Source organism: Galleria mellonella, unplaced genomic scaffold (genome assembly GCF_026898425.1).
Source record: "Galleria mellonella isolate WM207_F2 unplaced genomic scaffold, CSIRO_AGI_GalMel_v1 utg38, whole genome shotgun sequence".
Taxonomy (NCBI): domain Eukaryota; kingdom Metazoa; phylum Arthropoda; class Insecta; order Lepidoptera; family Pyralidae; genus Galleria; species Galleria mellonella.
In genome coordinates this window covers 4,563,202-4,579,376 of record NW_026442090.1, presented here as the reverse complement: position 1 = coordinate 4,579,376, position 16,175 = coordinate 4,563,202, and the positions used below count along the sequence as shown (strand labels likewise).

The window sequence follows — 16,175 nt, the reverse complement described above, 5'->3', positions numbered from 1 at the left end:
AGCAGACATTATATTTTATGTCAACAAAATTGTATTCCACAAAAAAAAACTTCGAGTGTAGCAAAACGAGTTTTTTTGATTTAAAAACTAAACCACAGAACCGATTTTTATAAAATTTCTATAGTACCAATTTGTGAGTATATCCTACCAAATAAAAAAAAAAGAATTTTGCAAATCGATTTACAGCTGACGTAGTTATGTGATATCAAATATAAAAAAAAATACTACTGAATTCAGAACCTCCTTCTTTTTGATGTCTTTAAATATTAATACTACCCTACCCTAAGTGAGCTTTGTTACTTCTACGCAGTTAAAAAACTCTAAAACTTTTAGTAATTTAATTAGTTTACTGCATAAAATAAGTATCTACCCGTATATATAACAATGTGGATAAATACCGTGAGGAAAATATGAAATACACTCGTATCCATTGTATACGTGCTAAAGCAATGTTATGCCATTTATTCTTATCCTACAGTATTTCTGTTTCTCGCTCATAAGTATTCTAGTGGCGTTTGTGCACCGCCCAGTTTCTATAGTTATTAATATTAATGAAATAAATACTTATTTTTATATTACACTAGCAACTTTTCTGCGCTATTAAGTCTTATTATAAATAAATAAATCAGAACAATAATTTAAGATCTCTACAAAAATTCACAAATCTTCAATGGGAAATCTTCAAGAAATTAAACCCTATCTATTGAAAAGAGAATTACCAAATAGGTTTAAAATAGACGAAGACATGACATAATATACAAAAATTAGACACGAATAATAATATTTTTTCGTAAGTTACTTAAAAGATATACGGACGAATCGAATACAAACCTTCTTTTTGTAGTTCCTTTAAAAGGATATAAAACTTCGGCACATCTGGATTTATTATTGTGTTAATCATGAAAACCACTAAAAGAAAGTGGATGCTTTTTTACTCTGTAAGATTTTATGAAACAAGTAAGGGGAAAAAACAGAATTAAATGGTTCGAGTTGTCCGTAAGAGGCGCAATTTTCGCATTTATTCATAAATTGTTTTCGAGTTGTATATCTGTACGTTATGTTACATGTGAAAATGCGGTCAAGTGCAAGTGTTACTTGAACAATTAATGTTCCTAACCATCACTCACTTTAAGTGTCATGTTTAAAAACAAATTATTTACCAAATTACGTAATTATGAAATAACATAATAATTATATTTCCACTTGTATTTTAACCTACAGTTTTATATAATTTACCAGTGGAAAGCCTTGAAATAATTTTAAATTCACAAGAAAAATTATACCGGCCAAATTGTAAAATATTATATAAACTTTTTTTTGTATAACATGTAGTCACATCAACAAAAAATGTTTAATATATGAATGTACTATACATATATCGACATACAGAAATAAAAATACATTAAAATACACTATAATTTTCGTTTTGCCAATACGTAAAGTTGACAAGTGTCATAAACGACCTGACTACAGAAACAAAAGCTACTGTAACTGAGGCATTATGCCAATAGACCAAAAAATTAAATAGTTTACGAGTAATTTCTATCAGGTAATTCCTTCATCTGTATTTGTAGGTATATAATTAAATATATTGAATAATAAATATTTTTATTATTTATATTGAATACAAGTTATTTCAAGTATTTTTTGTACATATGCAACAAACTTAGAACGAGTGTAATAGAAACTTGCACTTACATCAACATGCTATATGTAATTATTTTGTCAGCAATTACATTTAAAAATGTAATACAATAGCGGATTAACAATAGATATTATCATAATTAATATAGGGGAGAGGAAGTAAAGTGGCCAGCTATTCAGCCGCGAGGTCGTTGGACTGTTGCTGCGATTGTGAAACAGTGGAGTAACTAGTACGAGTGCAGGCGCACGTACGACGAGATAAAACAATTTACTATTAAGCCACGATTCGTGTGAACGTCTTCTACATGTTTTGTTGACCTAATAATACATTTCAAAAAAATATTTTAAGATTACACCTATATTTTTTCATACAAGTTAGTATGGCGTATAAACTGACCGCCTGCCCAATGGAAAGTACTAATTATCACCTACGAACATGAACAGCACAATGAATATAGCAAATAATATATGACACCTATGGTACCTCTCATGCGTTACCATTTCTGTGGACTATACCCCAGTACCCTGTAATCTATTTCTTTTTTAACTGGTTTGTGGATTTCCTTTTCTTAATGTGCACAGTCTTCGTCTAATGTTATGCATTTCTGTTAAGTAACATATAGACTATAAGAACAAAGCAAGAACATGCAAAACGTTCGCAAAAGCACTAGAACCTTGAACAACTAAAGAATTTTGTTGGAAAGCTCTTAGTCATTTCTTAGGCCATTTATAAGAAACAAAAATAGAAAAATTAAGGACAAAACCAGGATTCGTTTAGTTTAGCTAAGTCCCGTTCTCGGTGTATTAATTTATGATAATATCAAGATTATAACCTGTTATGATAGGTCGAATATAATGTTATTTTATATGGGGTACCGACATTGTAGGTATTTATTCAGATGTTAAAAAAACAAAACCTAAATCTAAATATAGCTGCTTTAAAAATATATTTTTATACTGACCTAATGCTGATATAATGACGTCACAACGCTATGAATTGTGGGTGTGGCGTATGTTTGTACAAGAGTCAAATGTTTTTATACGGCTGAGCCAAAAAACTGCTATTAGTAGATTACTATATTATTTGTTATGTACTATTTGTATAATAGCATTTAGAGAAATAACCAGAGATCATTTTAAATAAGTCTAAAATTGGGAAACTTATAAATTCGTGTTGCATTTACTGTTGCACACAAAATATAAAATATATTAATTTTAATTTATACATGTGATGATGATACATAAATTCATCTTGTTCGACTTCTTTTTGGATTATTGAGGTCGGCATAACAATAGCGTAACACTTTCTGATTCATCTATACATGGAAATAAAGTAATACAGATAGAACACAGATGGACTTAATTCCCGTTATTTGTGAATATAAAATATGGCATATTAAAATAGGTTTGATAGAGCAGTCCACAAAGTAGCTATATTATAACCGAAAATAAATAAGATACTGAATGGATAAGGGTGTACGGTATTATTTGCTACTTACACGTACTATCTAACGATTGACGAGAATTGAAAATTTATTATCGATATATTTGTGACTGAAAAAGAAAAAATGGGCATGGTTTGAAAAACGAATGATGAAATAAAATATTATCCCTGGATCAAACAGAAAGTTCCATTAGGTTAGAAATTTTCTTGGCTTTTATTTAGTATATGTCCTTACACGGCCGTGCATATTCATAACTCATCTTAAAATATGCCGTGATAAAAATTCATATGTGCGTAATATGACATGCTAATTAGCATAATGTTATTAGCATAAATATATCACTAAAAGTAAATTAAGATAATAATTACATTACTAGCAACTGTAATTGTAGAACGCCATATATAACGCCTCACAACCTCCTTGCTAGTGCCAACGGTCCGCAACGCAATGCGTCACGCACCCGCACACCAACACGAACTCAAAACATTACGAAATATCAAGTAGCCATCTTTATTAACATTAAATTTAAAATACAGCAATTAGCATGTTTATTATCAAGATACATAGTAGAGGAAAGAATGATTAAATATCTTGTTTTCTAATCCAATTACACATGTTACGCGTAATGTATACGCTACAGATGAAGTCAAAGAAAAAGAAATACTTAAACTCTGACCGGGAATAATTGACGGTGCATGTAATAAACTGATATATAAGTGTATACTGTCGCTGCTAGTGTTATGTGCTAGTTGACCCTAATGACTACAACGGCCTTCTCATACAACAAATATATATAGGAGGCCACACAAACGTATTTCGAACACACCTTACTGCGATCTCAATCTACGTAACGTACTTGATGCATTCGTATGTGCACACACATATCGCTATCTGTATCGAATCACAACATCGCAATGGGAAATAATTACATTGATTAATCGACCAGCTTGACCACTTGAGCATATAATGAATAATATAAAGAAATAACTATAAACATGTTGGGTTAGTCAGATTTATTTAAATCGTTGTTGAACTTAATAGTAGCGGGACCCACGATAGTGGGGACACGTAGATTTCCCTCGAGACTGTTTGAATTAAACTCAGCGATTACCTTGCGGTTCCTACATTCGAGTTCTATTTTATTTAAATACTGTATAAGTTCAATAGAATTATATATGAGAATAAATAATAAAGATATTTCTATATAGTATATGCCTGTTAGAAAGCAAAAATTGTTGAGGTATTTGAGAATCTTATAAATGAATTAATGCAAATTCTGACATAAGCGGGAAAAACGTTTTTTGCATTAGAAATGTGGTTTCATATTTTCCATTCAGTTTAAATATATTTCACATTTATGATATTTGGCATTTCATTATTTATTTTATCTAATTTATCAACGGTGGTAACAATGACATCAGTTTAAATCATGATATAATCATTTATTTTCAATATATTAACAGTTAGGATATAGTAATTATCAATTATTTTTTGTAATTTTGTATTTTTTTACTGAAGATTTAAAATGCCTCATCCAAAAAATAAAGGAAAATAGGAGGAAACTTTATTATTTCTACGCCTAATAAAATTAAATTACAAAATTGTTAATTAATATCCATCACTTATGCTAACAAGATCTCAAATAAACTACACTAGGATGCTTATGTTTTCTCGAAAAGTTTCAAATGTCTCACCCAAGAAAAAAATTATATTGATTCTATAAATAAACTTGACTATTGGATCACCAATTGGTTAATTACTAACATTGACGTATCTAGATAAGATCAATACTAGGACAAATCTGTCACGTTAATGACAGGAGTATATTTTTAAAGACTAATAACATGAAATTTCTTTCTTTCTTATTTAAGTCTCTTAACTAAAATGTAAAATTCTAAATGTTTTACTTATATATATATATATATATATATATATATATATATATATATATATATATATATATATATATATATATATATATATATATATATATATAATGAAAAAGAGTTAAGTAATATTTATATGGAATGTTTTTGACAAAACGGCAAGGACGCCCTTTCCGCCTCAACAAAACGAATAACAGACACTTAAAATCCAATACCGATGGTTTCGATCAATCAAATCATCAAACCTTAATTTTGTCATTTATCAAAATACCTTATGTAGGCGACGTTTCAATTTTAAATTGGATTTTTTAAAAGAACCCCTAGGGGATTTTTTATGACAATGAGATCAAGGAATCATTGTACTGCGGTCTTGAACTGCAAAAAAAATGTTTCAGAATGAGATTGCTAAATGTTATAGCAAACGGTATTTATACAAATATAAAGAAACATTAATTAAGACAAAGCTTGAATGCAGACTTGTAAGAATAAGATAAAGATAGACGCAGAAAGTAAGATGAGTATTTCTATTCAGTTATATTTATATTAAATGTGTATTACTAAAAATAATCTGTTATCGTTATAATACATTTATTGATATTGCAATCGAAGACACGAGAAGCCAATCCATTATTAGCTATCACTTCTATCAACGAGCATTTGTTTGGTCTTGGAAATGTCAAACCGTCATCAAGGAATGACGTCGGCCAGTCCGAGCGGGTTGCTTGTCAATAAACACAAAACATATATCACTATATTTCATTGCCAACGGATATAACACAAACGTTTTCTTAACATTTTGAAATACATGGAATAAACAGCCCAGATACCATTCACAGTTGATAACCACCGAAACCTTCGTATGATTTATCTGATCTGATTGTTACCAAGACATCTATATTCTATCTTCATATCATGTCTAATTTATCTAACAATCCTTGACTAGTCAAACAGTTGCAGTTGTTAATCCGTCATATTTATTAAAATTGTTTAGACTAATTTTTGCTCACGATTTCGTATTCATGTATTACGATCGCTAACTCTCTCATCATGACGCGGTGTAATTCTCATCGAAACGTCATAAACAAAATCAGATATTCTGCGTCGTGTTAAATCCTAAAAATAAATTTAAATATCTCGCATTAGAGATATCACTACATCTACAGTACCCTCTGTTTTCCCGGATATGGAAAGTATGCCAAATTTCATTCATTCATTCATAGTTTAAGACAGATACCAACATGACTAAGCTCATCTAATCTGAACACTCCCAAGCAAATAATTACTGTAAAACTTTATCAATAAACAAATCTTTAAGAAATGGTCCAACATCAACATTCTATCTACTTCTATTTTTCTTTCTAATAGAATTTATATTTCGAGAACACTGAGTAAGAAATAATTTCGTTTATTAGTATTAACTTATTTCTAGGGCTGTACGAGCTACATCTTTCTTTGTATCAGGGACATTAAAGTACTTATGACAAGGTTACCGCAAGCAACGCATATCTGCTGTGTTCCTTAAAATATTCTCAGTAAACCTTGATTAAAAACATGTGAGGTCACGATATTTTATCATCACATATGTTGATGATTTATCGTTACATATATATCACTTATGTGCTGTCTCCATATATATTGGTTGGCCAGCTGGTTGGAGATACCTCGCAAGTACAATGTTACGAGTTGCGCACTTGTCCATCAACTAGTTGACTCGTTCTCTAATTGCGGAGTCTGCAATTAGTCGAGTACCGTCCGCAAACGAGCGCAATTGGCGCAATGGGGAGGAAATGCTCATATTTACATCCTCGACGTGGGTTACACTGCATGTATATAAATAATGCATTACATGCATACTCCGTTTATGCGACTTTAAAGTTGTATTATATCTTCTGAGTACAAAATAAAAGTTTAAAAATATTTTCTATTGCTACATATTCGCCAGTGGTAATCATTGCCATAGTTTTGGCTTACTCTAACAATCTAATTTCAATGATGATAAGATTAAAGAAACGTTTGTTGCTGATTTTGCAGTAATTAAATGTTTAACGTTTTGAAAATCATATAGTATTATTTCCTTCAGAATAACATTATCTGTAAATCAATATTTGAAATAAGACGACAAAAATTATCAATATTACGTCAAGCATTGTTCAAAAAACGAACCCGAGATTTATTAACACATTCTCTGATTAAACACCTTTCATTGGAAAAAAAGCAACCTGTTAAGTATACGAAAAGATATACTTACTCATACTTCATTCGTTATAAATAAATCTTAATTCATTACAAATGCATGAAGGTAGTGGTCGTGAGGCAGTGGGAGATACGAATAAATTTACAGCAAAATAAATAGCAAGAATGCACAACATGCATCCCGTGCGTCGTAAACGGTACTTGAATGTGACCGTCCTTGTACAAATCAACATTGTTACATTGCCACCGCTGTGCTGCGCCCACACATCTGGGTCACCCTGTTCCGCAGTTCATTCGGAAGTAACTATAAAAAGTATTGATATGTCCATCTATCTGAGTGTAACTGCGATTTATGTCCTAGTGTCTGATTGAGATAAATATACATGCATGATGTAAGTAAATAAACATAACGCATCTGTAGAAAATGATTGCAGTAATAAAACGCAGATGGTCGTATATCGCATACAAATATTTACTAAAATAACTGAATTTCTCATTAAAAATATTGAATAAATAATATAAAGAAGTTACAAAAACGTCATTAGAAACTTTCATAGGATGTAAAGTTTATTTTAGATTATTTACACCCATCAAACAAGTAATATTGTACATTTTATACCAGACTGTTTCCTGCAGCTTCGCCTTATGGAATGCTAACACAACATTTCGTTTTAATATCTAACATTTCTGACATTGCACTGATCAGTCAGAATTGTTTATTTTTATATATATATATATATATATATATAGCATAGACTTTTGAAAGTCAACTAAATAACACTAGATGTTTTACATAAAATTAAGATTCTGGTCAGCCTACTATTGAGCTCAATCTGTCAGCTATTCTGTACTGTGAAATGTAATCATCTTAAACTATACTTTGCCAAGTCGCATCCAAGTCCGCCAAAAATTACACTGCGTTTTCAGAAATATACAATTTCATTGAAAAAATTATATTAGAAGAAGAATAAATATATAATTTTGCTAGCAATATAATACAGCGATTCCGCAAAACATACGTCGTATATTATTCCTGTAGAGTATAAACATGTTGCGATATATGATACAAAACATGATATTTTGCTCGTGTAGATGACACGATTATTGTTTCCGGTTAAAAAGGATTAAAACAATATATAGGTAATATTTTAGAAACTATATTTTGTTTTTTTTTTTTAACCTAACGTAAAGGCAATGTGAGTTTGTATGAACTTTTTAATATTAGTTTGTTATTCAAGCTTAGATATTTGGTTTTATTTTTAATGGCTTAAATTATCAATAGAAAACAATTGGAGTTTATATCAAAATAAATAAAGTCACGGGCATACACTAATCTGATAAAGGGATTGGAAACGTTGTCTATTAAATACGGGTATAAACATTAAGTAGTAACGGCCTAATTTTCGTTGTCTAGATATAATGCAATATATTGGGTACCCACAAGACCCACCTATATATCTAGGTACGGATATTGTAAGTATTGATCGCTGTGACCACATTCTAATACCTGCTGTATTCCCGTTACTTATAAGGTTGATATTGTTACAAAGTGTTATCTGGTGACCCTGTATTATACAATAGGTAACACGGGTGTGGGTTTTGAGACCCACCTATCATCGGGCACAATGGAGGCTTCGACATAGATGATACTTAAAGTGGATTTATAATCGCGATTTGGGCCCACTCGAGACTGTTTTAGACATCCCTAATTTTTAAATGAAAAACCTTTTATACGGTATAAAAAATACTTATTAAAATCACAGTCCTCTAAAATCCATCAATTGTTACCAATCCTTAGGTACTTACAAAATATAAAAATGAGTTTACTTTGTTACTTCTATGCGCCTATATACTATATGTGGTTTAGATAAGAACACAGGTTATTTTTTATTCCAATCAATCAATATGTCCCGGCCAAGAGAATGAAATCGCAGGTACAAATGGGAGTGGTCTAATTTTGTTTTTTAATATGGAAAAGAAAATGGAACCATGTGCTTTGATATAATAGATTATGATCATGGAGATTAAAATTACGCGTCGCTTCGGGCTAATCGTCTAACAGTCTCAGATACACCTTTTCTAATTAAACTTGTTTATTGACAGTAATAATTACACCATAACAATCTTAGAATTTTCATTATGAATAACATAACAAATGTAAACAATATAATTGAGGGTAATTATGGAACATTAGTAGACCAGACAAAACAAAACCTTACGAGACAGATACAGATTGTTAGTAAACATGGTGAAATAGGAGAGCCAAAAAAGTGAATGGTGCCCCTGGACAAATGCCAGCCAGAAACGTTAAATTATATAGTTTCCCAAGGGCATTCATATAGTTTTCCAATTCACAAGACAGTGCAAAATTATTTGCATTCCAATTGCAATTGGATAGAAATAGCGATGCAAACATACAAGTCATAAAATTCATCAATGCTTTCAGGGCCGTCTTAAACATATTTCTGAGTTGGAGTGCAAAAATCATCACTGCATTTAGGGTTGCCGCCTCATCGTCAACAAAAATCAAGATTTTCGTCATTCTAGAAAGTGGTCCTCAACTAAAACTTGAGAATTTTTAATAACAGAATGTAGGATGAAACGGGTTGTTCCCTCTACGACTTGAGGCCCGGATGGCATGCACCCCTTAGATAAATAACAGGGTCTATAGGCCCGATTGTTAGCAATTTACTTTGTCGAGTCGACTTCATTTGCGAATAATTATAATTCTTACGACGGGCCTGATTACTATATCAATTTTTATTACTGTTTACTTGTTAAATACAATAAAACAATTATTTGGACTGATCTTTATATACATATAAATGATGTATAAACATATATAATCTGTGCAAATATAATAAATAGCGTGGGAGTGTTGGCAAGACTCCGAGATTTGGGATAAAACTGTTAATAGATGAATCTCAACATGTTTGTTTTATCGATCGTCCATAACGACGGCACGATTTTAATTAATTAATTTACGATTTAAATTCATATTATTATTTTTATTTCTGTAGCAAATTAAATCCAATAAATGTTCTTTTCTTGTTATATTAATTAAAAAATCCTAATAAGTACAGGAGGCTTAATACAGTTTACAGTATAAAACGGCAAATTATATTAGCTATCGACATTTGTACGATTTAATAATTTATTTTTCAATTTTTAAAATAAAGAGGTTTTCAATTCGTCAGATTATTGTAACCATGTTACATGATTACGTCGCCATTTCACAATTATTTTTACAAACTATAAACCAGAAATCTTATTGGGTTAGTTTACTCCCCTGTTAAAGCTATTTTATTTTTGTAACGATTGTAGCAACCGTTATCCTTCATGAAGCAAAATCTATGTCTAAGTAAATATATATTTGCAATTTTGGAGGTCTACGAAACATCTCATCGTTTATCAGTGCGTTCACGATTGATGTCGCTTTTTTACGATGTAATATACCATACATTTATTAGATATACGACAAGCCGTAATTCAAATAGAAAAGAGATAATAACAACAATATCAGTAGCGGACTTTTTGAAATTGAAGAAATCCAAGACATTGATAGTAGATAACTTTACAAAAGTACACGATAAAATTAGTTTCATTCTTGTAAATGCACAAAACGCATATCAAAATTATACTTTCCTATCTGTATACTATCATACTTATTACCAACTTTCCCATTTAGGGTTCTAGCTCGAGTTTCTCTTTTTTTATTGTCGCAACACTATTTATTTATGACTTGTCTAGGCCGGCAAAAAATTTTTAGTTAGTGTCATAGTCTAAAATTTAATAAGATAATAATGAAGAAGAAGAAATAAAAAAATAATGAAATTTTAGATATTATATGCATATAGTATAAGTGTAGATTATTTTTATAAAGCAATTATTATTGAGGTCAATTCTGAATTGTCTAAATCTCTCTTTTATATTATTAATTTTTAAAACTAATATTTTAAGATGGCCCATGTTGTACTAGAATAGATTTTATTTTAACCGACGTATATTAAAGTCTAGGAAGATGCAATTTATCGTTGGTTTTATTGCTAGAATCTCTCGAGAACATTTAAGCGCTGACATGTTTACGAAGTTCACTGATTCCAATGTCACAAATGTCACGAAACGTTGAAATATTCAAATCCTGCACTAGTTTATATACAATGTGTATGCAGACAGAGATGTGTGATTTTCATGTGTCGGCATTGCACACTTTACAATATTTACAGGAACATAGACTAGGGTAATTACTGACTAACTGGCGAAACTTATGACTATAAATATTTGTGACAAGCCAAATGATATAAAGAACCTAGAGCTGTTACTTCAGGTGTCGATTATTGTATGATTGACATGTATGCATTATTATATTCATAAGATTTATATACGAGTCTTTTGTAATAATCCCTACCAATAATATAATCGGTCTATTAATATAATATATAAAAAAACTGCTCCATCAGTGCATACATCAAATTTCATTAAAATTCATTCAGTTGTTTTAGCGTGATTGAGTAACAAACTCCTGAACATCCAAATATACAATTATCGACACATTCAAACACCTTTACAAACTTTCACATTTACATTATTAGTGGGATGTGAAAGTGAGTTTATTTTCTGTTACCTCTAGTCACCTTAACGGCTCAACTAATTATCATGAAATTTAAGTGTGCACGTAGTATTTGGGATGGAAAATGACACTATATTTATTTCGGTCAAAGGAATAAATTCGCGGATGATATTAGTATAATAATAAACGTATAAAAGTCCGTGTTTGTAGATAATAGGTAATTTTAGAATTAGTTTAGTATTGCATCAGTCAATTCCAAATGAGTAATGTATACGTCGCTCACGTAGAACTAATGGGAAACCCGATACGCACATTTTTCATTTGAACAGCCTTACTGAGGTTTCTCTGTGGGCTTTTTGCAAGGTTTACTTATTAGTATACACTTTTAATATAAATTAAATATAATAGGTTTCTAATATAGGAATCCTTTTTAATTAATAGTCTCCGGTAGGCTCTCCTGATAAAATAGTTGCAAATAATGCTCAGCAAATGATAAGAAATAGATTCCATTTCAAATATGACTATACGAGTGAATTATAAAAAGAACGTTACAATAAACTAGATAGCATTAATCTATACTAATATTATAAAGAGGTAAAACTTGATTATAATATTTAATCTCAAAAACTAATCAACCGATGAACTCAACAACTACCCGTGCTAAGCCGAGCTAAATAGCTAGTGTTAATTATATTGTACATTTAATGTATAACATATGATATCTTTTTAAATTAGTCTTTTTAGATATATCAACAAAACTGTCAATTTTGTAATGGATTGCAATGTAATGTAAATTGAAACTTAATGGATTATAATGTTTCGTCTATCACATCAGCAACAGCTGCTGTCAAAATACTTCTGGCCAAACCTATTGGGATACAGTTGCCTACATATTTTATTTTTATTTTTTTTTTTATACAAAAACCAAATGCAAACAACTACTGAGAATATTGGAATCAATTTACACAACCAAAGCAAAACACTCTATAATTAACTATTGATATTCGTTTAAGATTCTCAATTGACCTTTAATAGATTAAACCAATAAACCATTAATTCTACTGATGAAATTGAAAGGTGAACGTACGATTACGGAAACAAACGAACAGAGGTCGCGCGATGTATGACGAAAACGTTTTAAACTATGACGTAGCCCGTGTCACGTAGTTAAATGTAATATGTCGCAACTTTCCGCATCAACCAACACGGCAGTCTATAATATAAACCGCCTACTTTATTATTAACAATATCTCTTTAGTCTCGCTAATCACAATGTTTGCGGAAATAAATTAAATAGTAGAAGTAATTAATGTAAATGATAGTAATTATTGGTTCCTTTAAACAAATTCCAAAAGGAAGAAAGGCTGTCGATTTATCTTTATATTTTTCTGGCTATGTGCCGCGATTACGTCGGCAAATTCGAATTTATTTCAATAAATCCTTTTTACAAACGCAGAAATTACTAAGTCTTAGTATTGAGACGATTGAAAAAACCGTTTTTCTCTGCGGAGTAAAATCTACTCGTAGACACAATTCCGTGTTCTAAATCCAAATATTTGTCGCAATTGAAGTTTCTGTTTTTTACGAAACAAACTCTGTTCTTGTTAAGAGTCTGTCTTTATTCTAGCTAATCACAATGTTTACGGAAATCAATTGAAGTAACTGGTTGTAGTATTCAATGCAAATAATAGCAATTATTAGTTCTTTTTCTCCATGTGAATACAATTGAATAGAGTATAAAATAGATAGCAAATTAAAGTCTCAAGCCCAGAGGGGATTGTACTTTAGTACTGTGTAATTTAAACAAAACGTATTAAACAATTTATAATTTTCCCTCGTAAACTTTGTGAAATAACAGTCAAATAAAGTACTGTTTATTATCATTTTATCTGTAAAGAAATTGCAAAGTCAAAAACAATAACTGGTAGGTTTAAAAGATCAAAAGTTAAATGAAAATTACTACGAGAATAGCCACATAATTGTATTTTAATATCATTTGTATCTTCTCGGGATAATTAAAACCATTTTTAAAAGAAAATTTAAATCTTACTTTTTTAATATAGGTACATGTAATATCTATAATACACTACAATATTAGAAAATTATGGAGTCTTCACAAAGAAAGGAGCAGGCGAACACAGTGATACTACGAGAATTCCGTTTTCACAGAATTAGAAATAAATTATTACAGAGTGATATTGTATTTAAAAAACATGAACGCAATATTGTTGAATATTGTTCGAAGTTGTAAATTATATAGTTCAGATCTCTTTCGAACAGACACTTTGTTCTTTTGACGACAAAAGCAAAAGTGAAACGCAGAGTCGGAGCACGTTCGACTATTGAACGTCGTACAAATTCAATTTGTAATATCTATATTGACTCGATATAGGACTTTGACGATATAGTATTATATTTTACTTTAAACAACACGTTCCTGAATACACCAATGTTTATCTAAATCACAAATGAAGTCACAAGTCAGCATATGTATAATCAAGAAAGAACAAATGTCAAGGTGAAAATATTTTTACACATTACACAATAAGCTTTATATGCCTTTGCGGCGATGATTTAAAGAAATCGTGTACAAAGTATAAGTACTAATAAAATGAATGTGATTTCGGGTACACAGCTCAATTGCAGGTCAATTTAGTGGATTGAAGAAGTTAATAACTATATTAATACTGTATAAAATATTTCCATACTTATACTAGTACACTTTTATATTAGTTAAATTAATAATTAATAGAAAACTACATAATAAAGCGATTATATGTCAAAGTTGAGCTTTGACATATAATCTGCAAACTAATTATTAATGGACCCCCCTATTATCCTTGATCCGATATTTTACAAGTCACATGGCCAACTGGCATGAAATTTATTTCGCACACTTCTACAAAATTCCAGATATGTATATGAAATCAATCGGAAATTTGAAAACTGAAAGTGTTATTAAACTTGCTCATATTTACATTTGCCGACTGCAAAGATGTTAACCCCAGGACTTTACACTGGAACAAGGACGAGATGCTTAAAATTTATGGCCGACGACGAGTACGAAAATATAAAATGACGGCTAGCAGTATGCAACATAACAGATGTATTTTGTGTTTTACTCTTAATGCAGACTGTAACTAAAAGAAAAGTAAACCTGTTAATGTAAACTATAATACCAGTACGTATAGATAGAGGAATATGAATTATATATATATCCATATTACAGATATCCAGATAACCCTAGTACGGTAACAATTTTGACGAAAGAGATTTTTATCAGAAATTGTAAAATGGTCCTGCTTGACTAGGTCGATGATGAGCTCCCAGTCAATTAATTAGTAATGTCTCTAAAGAAAAACCCAAACTGTTTAAAAAAAATTATCTAGCTAATTTTCGATATTTCAGCTGTATCTAAGACATGAAAATAAAACAAAAAAAAAGCAGAAGAATGATAAATTACGACCAGATATGAGTCAAGTTTGGTGAATTTCGTCCTCAACATATGCCCTTCATGGAAATGTAAACGTGACGTTGTACGTATGTTTATTACGAAAGCGGCCAAGTTTTATAATGTGTACACTGTATATGATGAAGCCTTATGTATTTGTCTGTCGTCTGATAAATTCAGACGACAAATATGTGGTCTCATCGTGGTTTAATACCGCTACTGGTATCCTTTGAAGTTAGCACACTAATTATACGTCAGTGTCAATGCAAGTTTCAAGTAGAGAATTGAACAATTTCGTGCTCAGAAATTATTAGAGTGCCTTCGAGTTCTAAACTATTTCGCAATATCTTTAGTGATGCTATAGATTCAGCATTTATTTTTACAACTTTACTAAAGTTTTCTAATGTGTAATGATTAAATGATAGGAACAATGTGATTGATTTATTATTATAAATATTAATCAATAGCAGCCTTCAAAATAATAGTTTGTATATTACTTTGATAGTACTTACGAGTACCTTTTTCTATAGTTTAGCTTAAATGTATTATATTCTAGCCTCTAAGAGTTTTCCGATTTAAATCTTTAATATCATGTTTCATATAAAATAACTGATTTCATTTAGGATTCAATATTTCTGGTTTATATAGAAAACCGCCAAAAGTTTGAAACTCTATATTTCAAAACGAAATTTGAAAAGTTCCATTACGTTTTGATAAAGGTTCTTATGATAATTTGTACAATACTTTATGTGACTTAGTTTTAACATTGAAATGGAGTTAGTGGTTTTATTATAAAGACTTTGTCATAAATAATATTTACATTGATTTTAAGCACATCGTTGTTTTGATAAGAACCGAGCTCGCGCAAATATGATAGCGACACCAGATTTATCAAGATGACAAAATCGTAATATATTTGTCGCTTGTCTAGTTAGCCTCTATAAATTATTAATATTATCTTGAACTATAGCATGGAATTTTTCATA

The 16,175-nt window shown here is 30.3% G+C and overlaps 1 protein-coding gene across 23 annotated transcripts in view; it reads right to left on the bottom strand.

Moving 5' to 3' along the window:
- LOC113523092 (TLD domain-containing protein 2) overlaps positions 1–16,175 on the bottom strand; it is a 161,447-nt gene that overhangs the window by 64,758 nt on the left and 80,514 nt on the right. The gene's annotated exons all lie outside the window — the stretch shown is intronic.